The following is a 15160-nucleotide window of genomic DNA, read 5'->3' on the forward strand; positions in this document are numbered from 1 at the left end:
ACCAAATGAATTGCTGTATACCCGGTATACAATGAAAACCCATTGCAAGGTGCAGCTCCTTTATTGGCTCTGGGTACCTAGGGTTCTAGATGAAGCTGCAAGCCCTATAATTCCCTGCAACCAGAAGAGTCCAGCAGACGTAACAGTATATTACTTTTGAAAATCTGACATGATAGGAAAAGGTTACAGAGTAAAACGTGGAGAAAAATTACTTTTTTTTTAACCTCAATTTCAATCTTTGTTTATTTCAGCTGTTATTTTCTGTAGGAAAACCTTGTAGGGTCTACACAAATAGCCCCTTTCTGAATTCAGAATTTTGTCTACTTTTCAGAAATGTTTAGCTTTTCAGGATCCAGCATTGGTTTCACACCCATTTCTGTCACTAACTGGAAGGAGGCAAAAGCATAAAAAATAGTGAAAATGGGGTATGTCCCAGTAAAATGCCAAAATTGTATTGAAAATGCGATTTTCTGATTCAAGTCTTCCTGTTCCAGAAAGCTGGGAAGATGGTGATTTAAGCACCACAAATCCTTTGTTGATGCCATTTTCAGGGGAAAAAACTAACTTTCTTCTGCAGCCCTTTTTTCCCCATTTTTTTTAAACAACCTTTTCACTCTGTTTTGGATAATTTATTTGTCTCCTTCAAGGGAACCCACTAACTCTGGGCACCTCTAGAATCCCTAGGATGTTGGGAAAAAAAAGGACGCAAATTTGTCGTGGGTAGCTTATGTGGACAAAAAGTTATGAGGGCCTCAGCAAGAAATGCCTGAAAACGCCAAAAAAAGGCCTGGCATCTGAGGGGGAAAAGGCCTGGCAGCGAAGGGGTTAAAGTAAATATAAAGTACAAGCATTTGCAATGCAATAGATCTCACATACTTCAAACAAGTTAACTGTTATCTTTTGACAACAGTGCCCAAGAGCAAACACAAAAGAAAACATGAGAAGAAACTGAGAAAAGTTGACTTGGCAAAATAACAGGAAGTTAGCTTCAAAAAATAAAAGTTAGCAATTTTGTGCCTGCTGGCACATTTTTGCCAGCCACATGCCTTCTGTCTGAAGGGCACTCAAATTTAAAAAGAATAAATAGTAGCTTGATCACGTCAGAAGAAGGGGACAGGCACTGAGTTGCATCAATGAGTGCTTTATCCCTGCTCCACACAGAGAAACAGAAACAATGCTAGGCATGCCTTGACGAATTACGAGGCTGCAAAGAACAGTGTCATGCAAACCAACAAATGGTAAGCGACAAGAGGGCTCCAGGCCCTTTACAGAACACAACAGAGTCTTGCACGTGAGACACAGGTGCTAGCACTTGCATGCTCAACCCTAAAAAACAAACACACTCGCACTGAAGGAAGCTAGCTTCTTGCAGATGTGCTCCTTGTGAAAGAGCAAAATGCAGTCATTTAAAGTGAGGTTTATCAGTGGCTTATGTAGGCTGACCCATTAGCCCATGCTATATGTGGTGTAAGCCCATACATGTAAGTATATTACACATAATTTAGTAAAATCAAAAGGTCTTGGCTAATACCAGACCTAATAATACAGGCCACGTGTACAGCTCACAAGACAAACTGACATCGCTAATGTTTTCTTGTGGCAGTGAAATCTGGGGAATGGGAGAGTCTATGCTTAAAAATATTAGCTTTCATAGCTGCCACGTTTCCCCGGTTCATGCGTGATGCGCTGCTCCAGTCTAGGTTTTTTCTTGAATTTTGGGATTTGTAGTCCTGTTTATTCTAATATAAAACGGGACTGCAAGTCCCAGAATTCAAAGGAAAAAAATCTGGACAGAATTAGCACACAATACATGGACCTGGAGCACGTGCCAATTATGATAGCGAGATGGATACCAAGGATTTAACTAAAATGAAAAACAAACATTCAAAAAGAAAATAAATTGATGATTCATATTTAACAAGTTGAGGTTACTGTATTTTCCATGCCAAATAGTTTGTTGTTCCAGCTCTTACGGCAAAGCTAGAATCGCTCTATAAATTTACTGACTTGCCTGCGTCTCCGCAAACACAACCAGCCCCACCAGAAAAGAGACTGTTCTAAGTCACGGTCAGACTAATAACAAATACAACATGACGCCGCGGACATCTGTAGAGGAGGTCCTGCCATCACTCTATGTCACAGTCCTGAGTCAGCCTTACGTCGAAATGCAACGCCTCTACCGCTTTTTCTGACTGACACCGAACCCATTCTCTACCCACTGATGGCTACATGGCTATTTCCGATTGTAATCCCGTGGCTCAAATTTAACAGCCAAGTCCTTAACTGATTAAATCTGGGTCAACTGTCAGCTAACTCTGATCCACTACCTACTGACTGGGACCGGGCCGCACTGTTTACACACCTCACAAGCACATGTAAACTCCACAGCCAATCAGCGGTTCGGATTTCTCATAGCGGTTTAGGAGTGGCTGATGTTCCAGCTATCCCCCAATCAGCGATCTTTTTATATATTACTCCAGGATGACTCACAGAATGTGTTTTGGTATGGGATTGGCTGTCGTACGACCCGGAAATACTGAATTTAAGACACATGCCCGTTAAAGATCTATACGGGATGAGATGCTTAGTGCAGATTTACGTACCATTCGTGTAAGTAGTTAATTGTTGGATATCTTAAATATGTGGGAGGGCTCTGTATGACGAGCAGAACAGGTCTGGCGAGGAGAAGAGTGATATTTGAATGTAAAGCATGGGATCAATAGGGCACTTCTACAAGGATGAAGCGGGTGATCTGAAAGAGCGGAAGAGCATGATGATGAGGGGTTGATTTTGAGGGGACTGCAGTAATAGGGTCGGAATAAACTAATTAGCAAGATGACTAGGAGATCTATGTGAGCAGAAAGACAGAGTGGTTACAGCAGAATTTATGAACGGAAGAGTATAGCAACATTTATTTAGCCCTGACTAAACCTTTCGGGGGTCGCAGAAGCACTTTCATACGTGGACAGCACGCTACACCGTGTGGGGGTGTGGTTGTTTTTGTATCCTGTGTGTGACGTCCACAGAAGTCTGGTTATTGGTGGTGGGAGGCGGCTGCTGCTGTTCACACATCTTATGGTTTCAGTAAGCAAGGAGCATTGAACTGCTCTGCTGGCCCTTCGTGATATTTCTTGCGATCATGACCCACTTAAGCTGACGATTGCATTGTATTGTCCATTCGGAGATATTTTGTTTAAAGTTTGCTCCTAAGCAGGCATAGGTTGGAAAGAGTATGAAGATACAGGAAGGCGCTGAGTATATGAAGGTCTCTTTGGGTTTGGGGTGGCAATACAAAAGGACTAGAAAGGTTACTGAATGGTGAAAACATGACTGGAAGTTCTGTATAGACAGTGGGACCAGAGGTTATCGAAGAGGAAGCAGAGAGGTCCAAGGTTGTCGAGGGAGAAGGGAAGCAGAGAGGTCCAAGATAGTCGAGGGAGAAGAGTAAAGTAGATTTGCTTTAGTTAGTGGCTAGCTTGTTCCTTTGGAACATTGGGACCGGCATGTCATTTTCCATAGCTATGTGGTTTATTTTCTTTCTTAATGCTGGCTGAACCTTTTGCGTTACTTGCATCCTGTTGTAATCTTCCTTGGTGTTTGTTATCCTGTCTGTAATGCCCTCCTAGAATGCCCTTATAGATTGTTAGAGGTGGACGTTCTTGGAATAGGCAGTTGCCTGCTGAAGGGGAAGAGAGCACCACGCATGAGATTACCATCTTGCACTAAGTGTGTCTTAACCACACCTAAGAGGAGCAGCTGTTCATTACTTCATTTTGGTGACAAGTGCAACAGGTACTCTGTTGAGTCCTCAGTTTGGATGCTCAGAACCCACTTTACAAGACGTTCAAGTAAGGCCTTGATTATTATGCTGTGAAATTGTATGCAAGCACTGTGACAATTGGCAAGCATTTTATTTGAGAAGAGTCGTGCAATTGTAGACTCAGTACCTTTTCTGGCCAAACTTTTGAGAATTAATTTGTGTCCCCGCGCGCACGCATCGTTTTGTCGGCGTGCCTTCAATGTTATCTCCGCGCGATGGGATCGTTTGAATCACGCTGTTGGGCGAGCATGCCAGTGTTCATGTGCTACGCGTCAGTTGCAGAAGGTCATTTTCCTACTGAAACAGGCACTTTGCCACGTTCATTAACGCATATGGTGGCCATCTTGGAGCATAGGGAAGGCTCTTATTGACTTTCATTAGTGTCAAGTCATTGTCGGAACTACGCGCTGGTTTGGATACAGTCACAGCTTCAACTAATGGATGTCTTGTAACCTTGACCAATGTTTGCTACTGTGGAGGATTACTTGAGCATTTATATTGGAAATACATGTGATGTGATGGGCACACCTATATAAAACAAGTGGAACTAAACTACATTTACAAACTCTCAAGCGTTAAAAAAAAAAACCGGTGTCATTTAAAAAATAAATATATATATATATATATATATATATATATATATATATATATATATATATATATATATACACTCATAAATAGGTGGTATTCTTTACAATAAGTGAATGCGTGATTTTAAAAATATATATATAAATACATTTACGCATAGGTTGTATTGTGAACAATTAGTGATTGAGGTGGCAGCAGTTAATCCGCCACCGCAATTCTTGATGCAACCAGGGAGCCCACCAATAGAATGAGAGGAGTGGATAGACCTGTTTGATAACTATTTAGAAGCTTTAGATGGCTTAGGATTCTCTTCTTATAGGAAAAGAGCTATTTTACTTAGTTCTTTAGGTAAGGAGGGCCACCATGTGTTTAAGTATTTGCCCAAGGCACGTAACCAGGCAGGACAACCAATTGAAGCTTTATTTATAGAAGCAAGACAAAGGTTTGAGTTGAGGTTTGCAAAAGCTAAAAATGTTGTCATGCAGAGATACAAATTCTATACTCAACCGCAAAAGGACAGTGAGTCAGTGGATTAATTTGTTACCCATTTGAGGGAGCTTTCAGTTAAGTATAGATTTGGGCAATGACGGAAGAGTTGATCAGAGATTAGCTCATTGTACAGTGTAGAAGCAGGAAAATGCAAGAAAGATTGTGGGGAGCAAAAGATCCTATGTTGAAGGATGCCGTAGAAATTACGAAAGTTGTTGAGTCTGAATTTTGTATGAAGCAGATGGAAAGGAAAGAGGCAAGATGTTCTGAAGAAATGACATTGGTAGAAAGTTAGGTAGCTGTGACATCTAAACCATCTCGAAGTAGGAACAGTAACTCATTTACCAGCAAAGGTAGAGTTAATAACAAGAGGTGCACGAAGTGTGGCAGTAGGTACCACTCTTCTGATTCAAAAAATTGTTATGGCATAGGGAAAGAATGTCGGAAATGTGGTCGTAAATGGCACTTTGCTAGAGTTTGTAGAGAGAAAGAACTCAATAAAGGAAAAGTGGCAATGGTGGTTGATGTAGGGGATACGTTCAAGTGTGATAATGTTGACAGAGTGTTGTGCTTATCAGAGTCTAACAGTGTGGGAGATGTAACGAGTAGAATGCGAAGACCCAAAGTGGAATTTATCATAAAGAATGTGTCAGTGGAATTAATGGTGGACTCTGGTTCATTGTATACCATTATACCAAAATATGTGTTTATGCAAAAATGGCCCTTAACTAGATTGTTACCGAAAGATATAAAACCCGGGGGATATGAAGGGGAACAGATCAACATAATTGGCTATATGCTCACTGAAATATTATTCAAAGAAAGAAAGATCATAGGCAAGGTTTATGTGGCAGAGTCTGGTCCTCATATTCTAGGGTGGCAACATCAATATGATCTTCATATTATTATAGATCCACATGCTCCCCCACCCCTCAATGTCATGGTGGTGGAAAATATCACTCTAGCGGATATTTTACGAGGAGCAAAAGATGTGTTCAGAAAAGAAATGGGAGAATTGAGAGGGTATGTACATGAGATTAAATTGAAGCCAGGAGCTATCCCTGTACTACACAAAGTCAGGAAGGACTCGTTATTAGTTAGAGAAGAGGTTAAAGGATTACTCGGAGAAATACTGGAGAGTGGAGTAATTGAACCTGTGGAGGCGTCAGAATGGTTATCACCTGACGTAATTACCCCCCCAAAAAAGGGAAATTGAGATTCTGTGTGGATTTAAGAGAGTTGAACCAGAATATAGTGACAAATCATTTTACTTTGCCTAATATCAATCAACTGGTTTTGCTAATTAAAGGTGCTAAGTACTTTTCAAAATTAGACCTTAAACATGCGTACCATCAAGTAAAGCTGCATACGAAATCCAAAGCACTGACCGCATTCATCATCATGGACGGGATGTATCAGTTCACTAGAATGCCTTTCGGTCTAGCGTCTGCAGCTAGCGTTTTCCAGCAAATGATGAGTGAAGTGTTCAAGGGTTTGGATAATGTAATATACTTTCAGGACGACATTCTAGTTTTTGGCGACACCATTGAAAATCACAATGTTACCTTGAAAATGATGTTGGATAGGCTATCGGAATTCGGTTTGACCTTAAGGCAATAAAAATGTCAATTCCTTGTAAGAGAAGTGGAGTATCTTGGTCACTCTTTGTCCGATGAAGGACTCAAACCAAAAGGGATTTGTTAGCTGCTATCAAATCTGCGCCAGCACTAAAAGACAAAGAACAGCTGCAATCTTTATTGGGTTTAATTGAGTATTATTCCAAGTTTGTCAGAAACTTTGCTAGTAAGACAGAAAGTCTGAAGGTTCTTATTTGCAAAAGAGCAAACTTTGTTTGGGAAGCAGCACAACAGCATTGTTTTCAACAAATAAAGTAGGAGTTGTGAAACGCTGACATATTGGTACCTTTTGATACTAAAAAGACAACTATAATAACTGTTGACGCTAGTACAATTGGAATCGGTGCAGTTATGTCTCAAGTGCATGGATCCTTGGAGAAAACTGTTGCTTTTGCTTCCTGGACCTTAACGACTGCTGAGAGACACTGTGCAGTCATTGAGAGAGAGACATTGGCAGCAGCTTGGGGTGTGGAATACTTTCGCACGTATGTGTGGAGCAGTAGTATTCTACTACGTACTGATCACAAACCGTTGTTAAGAATTCTATTACCTGGTGGAACAGGCAAAGGTTCAGCAAGACTGGACAGGCTAGCTTTGCGCTTACAAGAGTACAACTATAGAATTGAATATATTCCTGGTTGGAAAAATGTTCAGGCAAATTGTCTTTCATGCTTAGCTCTTGATTGTCAACTTGTGGATGAAAGAAAAGTGCTGGAAAGTGAACAAGAAGGGGCAGTTGTGAGTGTGCTTGAAGTTACTCATTGGAGTAACGGCATAGTAAATGAGAAAGACTGGCGTATGGCTATGGAGAGTGACAATGTATTAAAAAACATAATAGCCTTGATAAAAAAAAGGAAGGAGAAGAGATAGCACTCTTCCAGTACTTGTACAGCCTTATGGCAAGATTTTGGATGAGTTATCTGAAATAAATGGAATAATGGTGTTGCAAGGGGAAAACACGGTCTTACCTACAGGGGTACGGAATAGGTTGTTTGACATTGCTCATGAAGGACACTTGGGACAAACCATTACAAAGAAAAAACTCAGAATGGAGTTTTGGTGGCCTGGGATTGATGATGATGATGTGGGATGGGTTGAACGGTGTCCAGAACGCAAAGAGATTGAAAAGCATTTGAGAATTTGTGTACAATCTGAATGTGGTAGTATAACAGATCCAGGCAGACCATATCACCGTGTATGCATGGATTTCATTGGACCGTTGTCAGGTACAGGTAGGTGAAGGAGTTTTACCTTAGTTGTGGTAGATGTGCATTCTAAATGGCTGGTTGTCAAATTCAGTCATGAGATCACTACATCAGCTCCTATAAGAGTTTTGAGAGACGTCTTTGGTGAGGAGGTTTTTCCTGTGGTTCTTATCACGGACAATGGTATGCAACTTACTTCAATAGAAATGAAAGATTTCTTGGAGTCGTGTGGCGTAAAGCATGCACGTACAGCATTATATAACCCTGTGCTAATGTAATTGTGGAACAAGTTAATCGTGTGATCAAGGGGGGGTTGCAGTTAGCTATAGCTAACAGATTGGATGTAGGGCTTTAGATTTCAGAGCTGGTTTGTACATATCGGACCACAGAGTGCTAAAGTACAGGCATGATGCCATTTATGAGAGGTGATGAGAGGTAGAAAGCTCATTTGCAAACTTAAACTTTCGTGGATGGGAAATTTGATTGAAAGGAGAGTTTTCCCCTACAGTTGTCAGGAATCAAAAATTGATGGCAGCAGAGAGTGGATTAAGCCAGGTGACTGGGACCGTTCAAAGTGCAGGAAGTCCACAGGTGTCATGTGATTCTTACTAATGGACAACGTTGGAATTTAAGAAGTGTGGCAAAATATGGATCTGGACTGAACAAGATCAATGGTGAGAAGAGCAGTGAGTGCAGTGGTTATATGTTAATGAAAGATGAAGTGGTGAATCCTTGTGGGGCACTCAGTGGTGTAGGTGGTTTTGTTGGTGGTGGAGAGGGTGGAAATGATGCAAACTTCACAACTGGTCCGAACTCTATTACAGTCGCTGATCACATGGGTATTAGAGTTCCCAGACCCAGAAGACCACCTGTATTTTTGAAAGATTATGTAAAGTGATTGTTATTGTCACTTATTACTAGTTTTTAGTTTTTTTGCCTTATGTTAAGTGCTATCTTATTTCCTTCAGGAAATTATTCAATGTTCATCTTATTTTGCTTGAATTTTCTGTTATTAGCGTTTATTTTGTATTTAGGGTTAACGAGGGAGGATGTGTTGTAATCTTCCTTGGTGTTTGTTATCCTGTCTTTGATGCTGTCCTAGAATGCCCTTATAGAATGTTGGAGGTGGACATTCTCGGAACCGTCAGTTGCCTGCTGAAGGGGAAGAGAGCACCACGCATGAGATTACCAGGTTGCAATAAACGTGTCTTAACCCCACCTAAAAGGAGCAGCTGTTCATTACTTCACATAGTAACCACACAGCATGAATTTTCCTGCGATATAGTGCTCAGTAAAAACAGCACACCTTGAAGCCCCTGTGCATAATTGCTGGTGACAGTGGGAAGTGTCCTGGCTTTAAAGGTGCATTATACCTCGGGAAGACATAGCAGTCTTGCTAAACTTCTCCATTTGGTACTTTCTAGAAATACACTTCATGTCTCACGTGGCTCACTTATCACTTGTCACCCTTGTCACGTTTTGTATAATAGCTGTCCGCTCAACTTAAGTGGGTTATCCCAGGGCCAGTGCTAGGCATGGGCAGTGTGGGCAACTGCCCAGGGCCTTGCACTTAGCCCACCAACTTGGGCCCCGCCCAAGTGTGACAGTCAGGACCCGTCACAAAAGGTGTCTCCTTGCAGTTGGGCACTCAGGAAGGGGCTCCCTCCCCTGGCATCTTTGTGGTGTAGAGAGGCGAACCTCATGGGAGTGGGGGCCGTCCCAGTTGCAAGGTGACATATTCTGCAGGTTTTTCCTACAATTAGGCACCAGCAATAACCCCCTTCCTCCAACAACCACACAGAGGCACCATGGGACGACTATTGTCCTGCTGTTTAGCTTCTTGACAGTATTAATCCTCTCTTATGATAAGCAGCCCTCACACCTTCAACTGTTTATGAGCTACTAACAAGTGCGTGTAGGTGGTTGAAAGGAAGGGACTGCAGCACAGGTGGGGGTCTGCATAAAGTAGCTTCAGTAGCAGGGGGCATTAACTGAGATGCAAATAGCCCTTAATGTGTATGGAAATTAGAGGGACTTTGCACATTCCCTTTCGGCCCGGGGCCCCAAAAATCCTAGCGCCAGCCCTGTGTCAGCCCAGTGAAATTGGCAACATGGCTGGCAGATGCCTACACTAAATATTTCTAAATGCCCTCTGTTGTATCTCGTGTTTACAGGGGGCACAATAATTGAAAATTGCAACCAACCAGCGTGCTGCAACATTTCTCGTCCCAAGTGACTATAACAAAGTACCTCTTGGGCTATCTTGAAACTTTATAAGATGCTGGATAAAGATTAGTTTTGAGCAGTCCACCATTGTCAGTACTCTTTGGGACTGTGGGCACAACTAAGGAGAGAAAAAGGGCAATAAATCTGCACATGTAGTAGTATACTTATGAACACCTGGATAATAACTAGTTTTAAAGATTTACAGACATTCCCACCACTATAGACAAAAGTTGTGTATACGCCAGACTATAACCCAACGCATATGGTGCACTCACCCAATGTAATGCCAGTTTATTAGAATGGTTTCAGACATAAAGAACTAAGGAACCATTCAATTTGATATTTCGTCCAACATTAGCTTTTTTTAAAGAAGCTTGTTTACTCTCTTTGACCAATCATGCACACCGGCAAAGGTCCAACAAGTGATGGTTTTCCAATATTACTACAGTTGCTAAACAAAAAGACTTGATAAATGCTACCAACTACACTTATAGGTTTTGTGACAATAAAGAAAGTCATCAAGTGTGAGTAGAAAATTCATATGAAGTTAGGGCAATTTTAATGGAAATTCATTTTGACTACCTTCTCTAGGAATAATGGCAGTCCTTGTCAAGGTGAACCACTGAGATACTAAATAAACTTAATCCCCTTGTAGCAATGGCACAAGTTAGACAGGCTTAACTTGGAGGCAATGTGTAAAGTATTTATGCAGCTCCAGAACAGTAATAATCAAGGTGAACTGTAGAACAATAATAATCCCAAACAAATTAGAAAAGTAGAGTACCATTTAATAAATAAAAAGATTGCAAAATGACAACAAATCAATGAGGTGAAACAGAGATGATTTTTTTAAGTTTTAAGTCTAAATAACAGCAAAAAAACACAAAGCACCAATCATAGTCTGATTGACTGGGTCCTCTGAGCAATTTGAGTCTGACTGTGATGGAGCGCTGGCCAGATACACTGACTAGGTTCATCCTAGTCAAAGAATTAATGCCAGCAATCTAACTGGCTGGTGAGGAAGCTATAACATAAACAAGACATATTACATTACTTAACCGCCACACCCATTTGTAGTCTACTGGAAACTAATTAAGTGACCATATCAGCTGTAAGAGAGCTTCATATAGAAAACTGAGGGCAAACACAAGGGCACTATTGCTTCTCATTCATCTAGGTAAGAGCTGAACACTTCCCTGGGATTAGCTGCACTGCCCTAAGATAGCGGGGGCATGTAAGTTCCCTTAAGTCATGAGTCAGGATTTGTATAAAAGGCTACCAATCTACTACGTAGACCTTTGATTTCTTATCTAACTTCAGCCAACCTTCTCCATGGCCAAGATATCCAATAACTGAGATAGCCATGTAGAGAATGTAAGAGTAGTTGTTTTACCCTAAAGAGCCAGGAGGCATTGCATCCCGCTATTATAGCTGTGGCCAGCTGCTTGCTCCTAAGAGACTTCAGGATCTTTGTGTGTCGTAGGGGAGCCCTAGCAGGATAACACCTGGGTCTATTGGGATCTGGGTTTCAAATGCCCTATTTAGTTCATTTGGAGAGTTCCTCCCAGTTTGGTCTCAGTTTAGGGCAATGCCACAGTAAGTGGAGAAGAGAAACCGTAGTGCCACCCCCCACCCCCAACATTTGCTGCTCTCAGAAGCATGCCTCCCAACAATCTTTTCAGGACTTTGCTACCAATATGTCAGTATTTTATATTGTAATTTACGGAGGAAAATATCCTTGCCTTGTCAAAGAGCTTGCTCTACAATTTGGGCTCATGCTCATGCCCTAGTTCCTGCTCCCACCTTTGTATCCCGGCTGTTTTATGACGGCTGGCGGAGTTGATGAGGAATTTATAAAGGAAAGAGATCAGAGCTCTGGCATGTGGTGCATCTTTGAACCATCTCCCTAGGCCAGTTAGTGGTCTGGATGCTATTCTCTCTTGTAGGAAGAACACCCAGTGTCAGAGTTGGGTATATGTAAATCTCTCAAATTCTGAACGGTTGAATTTCCCGTTGAAGTCTTCAAACAGGAGGATCTATTGATTAACAAAAGGGAGCCGGGCATGAGACATCTTATGTCGCTCAACACATTTTTTAAATGTTAAGTGTAGGTACAAAATCAGTGTTTTATGAAATGGGTGTGAAAGGGGATGGAAAATAGGTGAACCCAGGTCTTCCTGATACTTTATCAGAAATTGCCAGCGTGATTCTGGTCACCGGAGAGGAGTATAGATCCCAGCTGCATTGTGATCTCTTCAGCCATGAATCCTGCCAAAGAGTGGTGCCAGCTATGAGATAGTCTATAAAAGACCCTTGCTTTGATGTTTCCTTCTGCCCCCATTCTATGAGGAAGCTAAGTGGGGCTGCCTGAAAACCTGAGATGATGTGGGAGACTGCCAATCCTACACGCGTCACCAGTCTTTATACTATCTTATTTGCCAACTGCAGAGGTTTGCACTGCCAGATAAGTCAGTTGGCTATTGGAGCTGCTTCATTATTTGGGACTGTTTGAGAGTGTTGACCTGGGGGAATGACTGGTGCAGAGGAAGGAGGGTGTCTATTTCTCTGTATTGTGGTAAACCCATCAGTGCTGCCCATATTCACGGGAGATCTGTCTTGAGTGTATCAATGACTCTAGGTGTTTTATACTGCCATAATCTGTTTTGGTCAAATGTGTACAGGATGATAGCTGCTACCTACCTACTGTATCTGCTGAGCGTTGTTCAATAAAAAGATTTTTCTTAAAAAATTATTTGGGACTGTCTCTGTAGAGCAGTGGTTTGAAAAAGGTAAAGTATTGGGGGTAAACCCTAATTTTTATTACCTTTATTCTCCCCATGCATAAAAACTCTTTGTTGAACTATTTTTGGATGTCCCTTTCAAGATTGCGAATCAGTGCAGGGTGATTCAAGGCAATCACTTGAGAGGTGTTGTAACCAATTAAAATCTTCAGGCATTTTATGCTATCTGAGGACCAGGAGATATGTATTAGTCACTGTAGATGGTCTAACTTCCCTGTGTTTGGGGTCAGGAGCAGAGCTACATTTTTAGCCAGGTTAATCTTAAAGTTGGAAATTTCCTGAAATTCTGCTAGCTTTTCCATTGGTCATGTCCAGAGGATCTGTGATTGACAGCAGCATATATTCAGCAAACATGGTGAGTTTGAAGGTATCTTCTTAAATGGTATGATAATTGATATCACCTCTGCTTCTGATCACATTAGCTAAGGGTTCCAGTGCTAGGGCAAAAATGAGCTGGGATATGGGACATCCCTGTCGGGGTCGTCGTTCAACTAAAATTGCTTATGACAACCTCCCATTGACTTTGAACCTTGCCCTTGGTGTTTGTTCGTTTGCTATAGCCCACCTCAAGAAACGGGCTTCCAGGCTCGGGTGTTGTAGGACAGCTCTTACATAGGTCCCATCCACCTTTAGTGAATGCCTTTTCAGAGTCAAAGGAGAGAGGAGGAGGGCTTTTTTATGTTTTAGTTGGGCATTCTCTAGAATGTGTACATTTTATTAGTCATTGTTGGCCTGGGATGAATACAGCTTGATCAGGCAGAATATTGTTGGGAAGAAGGGGTCCCAGTCTGGCCACAAGAATCCCAATAAGGTGTTCTACATCCAAATTCAGTAGTGAGATTTGCCTGTATGAAAAGCACTGTGTGAGGTCTTCCCAGGTTGCTCTCTCTGCAGGCTCACTCCGAAACGTTTTGCCTTCACCCCTCCTTCTTTCTGAACCCATTTGTTTTGGCTTTTGGTCCTCTGTGTCCTTTACCACTGCTAACCAGTGACAAAGAGCCTGCGCTCTCCCCCTAAAACATGGTTCATTTGGCTTACACCTGTCTAGTACATTTAATTCACGTGTAAGTCCCTCATATATGGTACCACATGTACCCAGAGACTGTAAATGGAATGCTACTGGTGGGCCTGCAGTAGGTATTGTGCCACCCACTTAAATAGCCCTTTCATAAAAATCTCAGGCCTGCCACTGCAGCCTGTGTGCAGTTTTAACCTACCAATTTGTAAAATTTTCGCCAGGCCTGAACCCCCCTTTTTATACGTGTCAACCCTGATGGTAGACCTTAAACAGCCCACAGGATAGGGTCTATTGTATTTAAAAACTGGAATATGTGTTTTAAAGTTTTACATGTCCCTGTAGTAAAAACAACTACATTTGCATTCACTAGTGTAAAGCATACCTCTCCCATAGGATAACATTTGGTTACCCTATTACATTTAATACGTGCTAACCATTGATTAGGAGCAGGTAGAAATGTCATGTTTGGACTAGAATGAATTGTAATTTAAAATCCCTTTTAATGATAAAGTCAGATTTTAGATTACAATTTCAAAAATGCTACTTTTTGAAAGCTGGTATTTTCCTGCCCTAAAGCCTTCAAACTGCCTGGGCCTGTTGATTGCTTCCCCATCAGGAAAAGGAGGACCTAGATGTATCTGGGAGAGGGCCATCCTGCCAGAATGGGAAGGGTAGAGCTGTTCCCTGCCCCACTTAGATTTCAAAAGGCTGCCTTCAACACCCTCACAAAAGAAACTTGACACCAGACATTTGTCACCCTAGACCTCTTAGAGTCTGGGAAGGGGAAGAAAGAGGAAGGAAGGAACATTCCCGAATCAGATGTGAGGGTAGATTAGAAGTTCCCCTCACTTCAAAGGATGGCCTGGATATAAATATTAGACCTCCTGATGCACTCATTGGTACCCTCCTAGACCAGTGGACATTACAGAAGAAGTACTACCTTGTTCTTCAGGGGACTGCCCTGTTGCATGAGCTCTGCCTTGTTCTTTAGAGGACTACCCTGCTGCTACTAGAGGACTCCCCTGGGAATGGAGACTAGACTGCTCCCTTCATCCTATGCTAAACTGTGTGACTCCAAAGGTCAGTTGGCTGACCTCCTATTCCTAGCTACAGGGAAGCAGCAAGCTCCAGAGGCCATCCTGCAGCTGCCCAGCTGACCTGCTGGAACTGACCCTACCCGGGCCTGCAACTGAACCTGCCTGAGCCCTGCTGTCCTCTGCTGAAGTAAGATCCTGATCCCCAAAAGATGCCTCCCCAGGTCCTGAACCCGTGGCTGGCATCAGTTGAGCTCTTCCTGTGAAATCCTGAAGTTTAGCAATCTATGCATTTGACATTGAGAAGGTCAATTTTCAGCTGGACTAAATATGTCCCAGTAT

At 42.1% G+C, this 15160-nt stretch overlaps 1 protein-coding gene across 1 annotated transcript in view; it reads left to right on the forward strand.

Moving 5' to 3' along the window:
* The first annotated feature begins 2513 nt into the window (after positions 1 to 2513).
* The window catches only part of DNAJC24 (DnaJ heat shock protein family (Hsp40) member C24), a 168135-nt gene continuing 155488 nt past the window's right edge, over positions 2514 to 15160 (forward strand). The window contains exon 1 of the mRNA XM_069223478.1: positions 2514 to 2610. The gene's annotated coding sequence lies outside the window, so the exon portion shown is untranslated. The remainder of the gene's footprint in view (positions 2611 to 15160) is intronic.

Source organism: Pleurodeles waltl, chromosome 3_1, assembly GCF_031143425.1.
Source record: "Pleurodeles waltl isolate 20211129_DDA chromosome 3_1, aPleWal1.hap1.20221129, whole genome shotgun sequence".
NCBI classification, from domain to species: Eukaryota; Metazoa; Chordata; class Amphibia; order Caudata; family Salamandridae; genus Pleurodeles; species Pleurodeles waltl.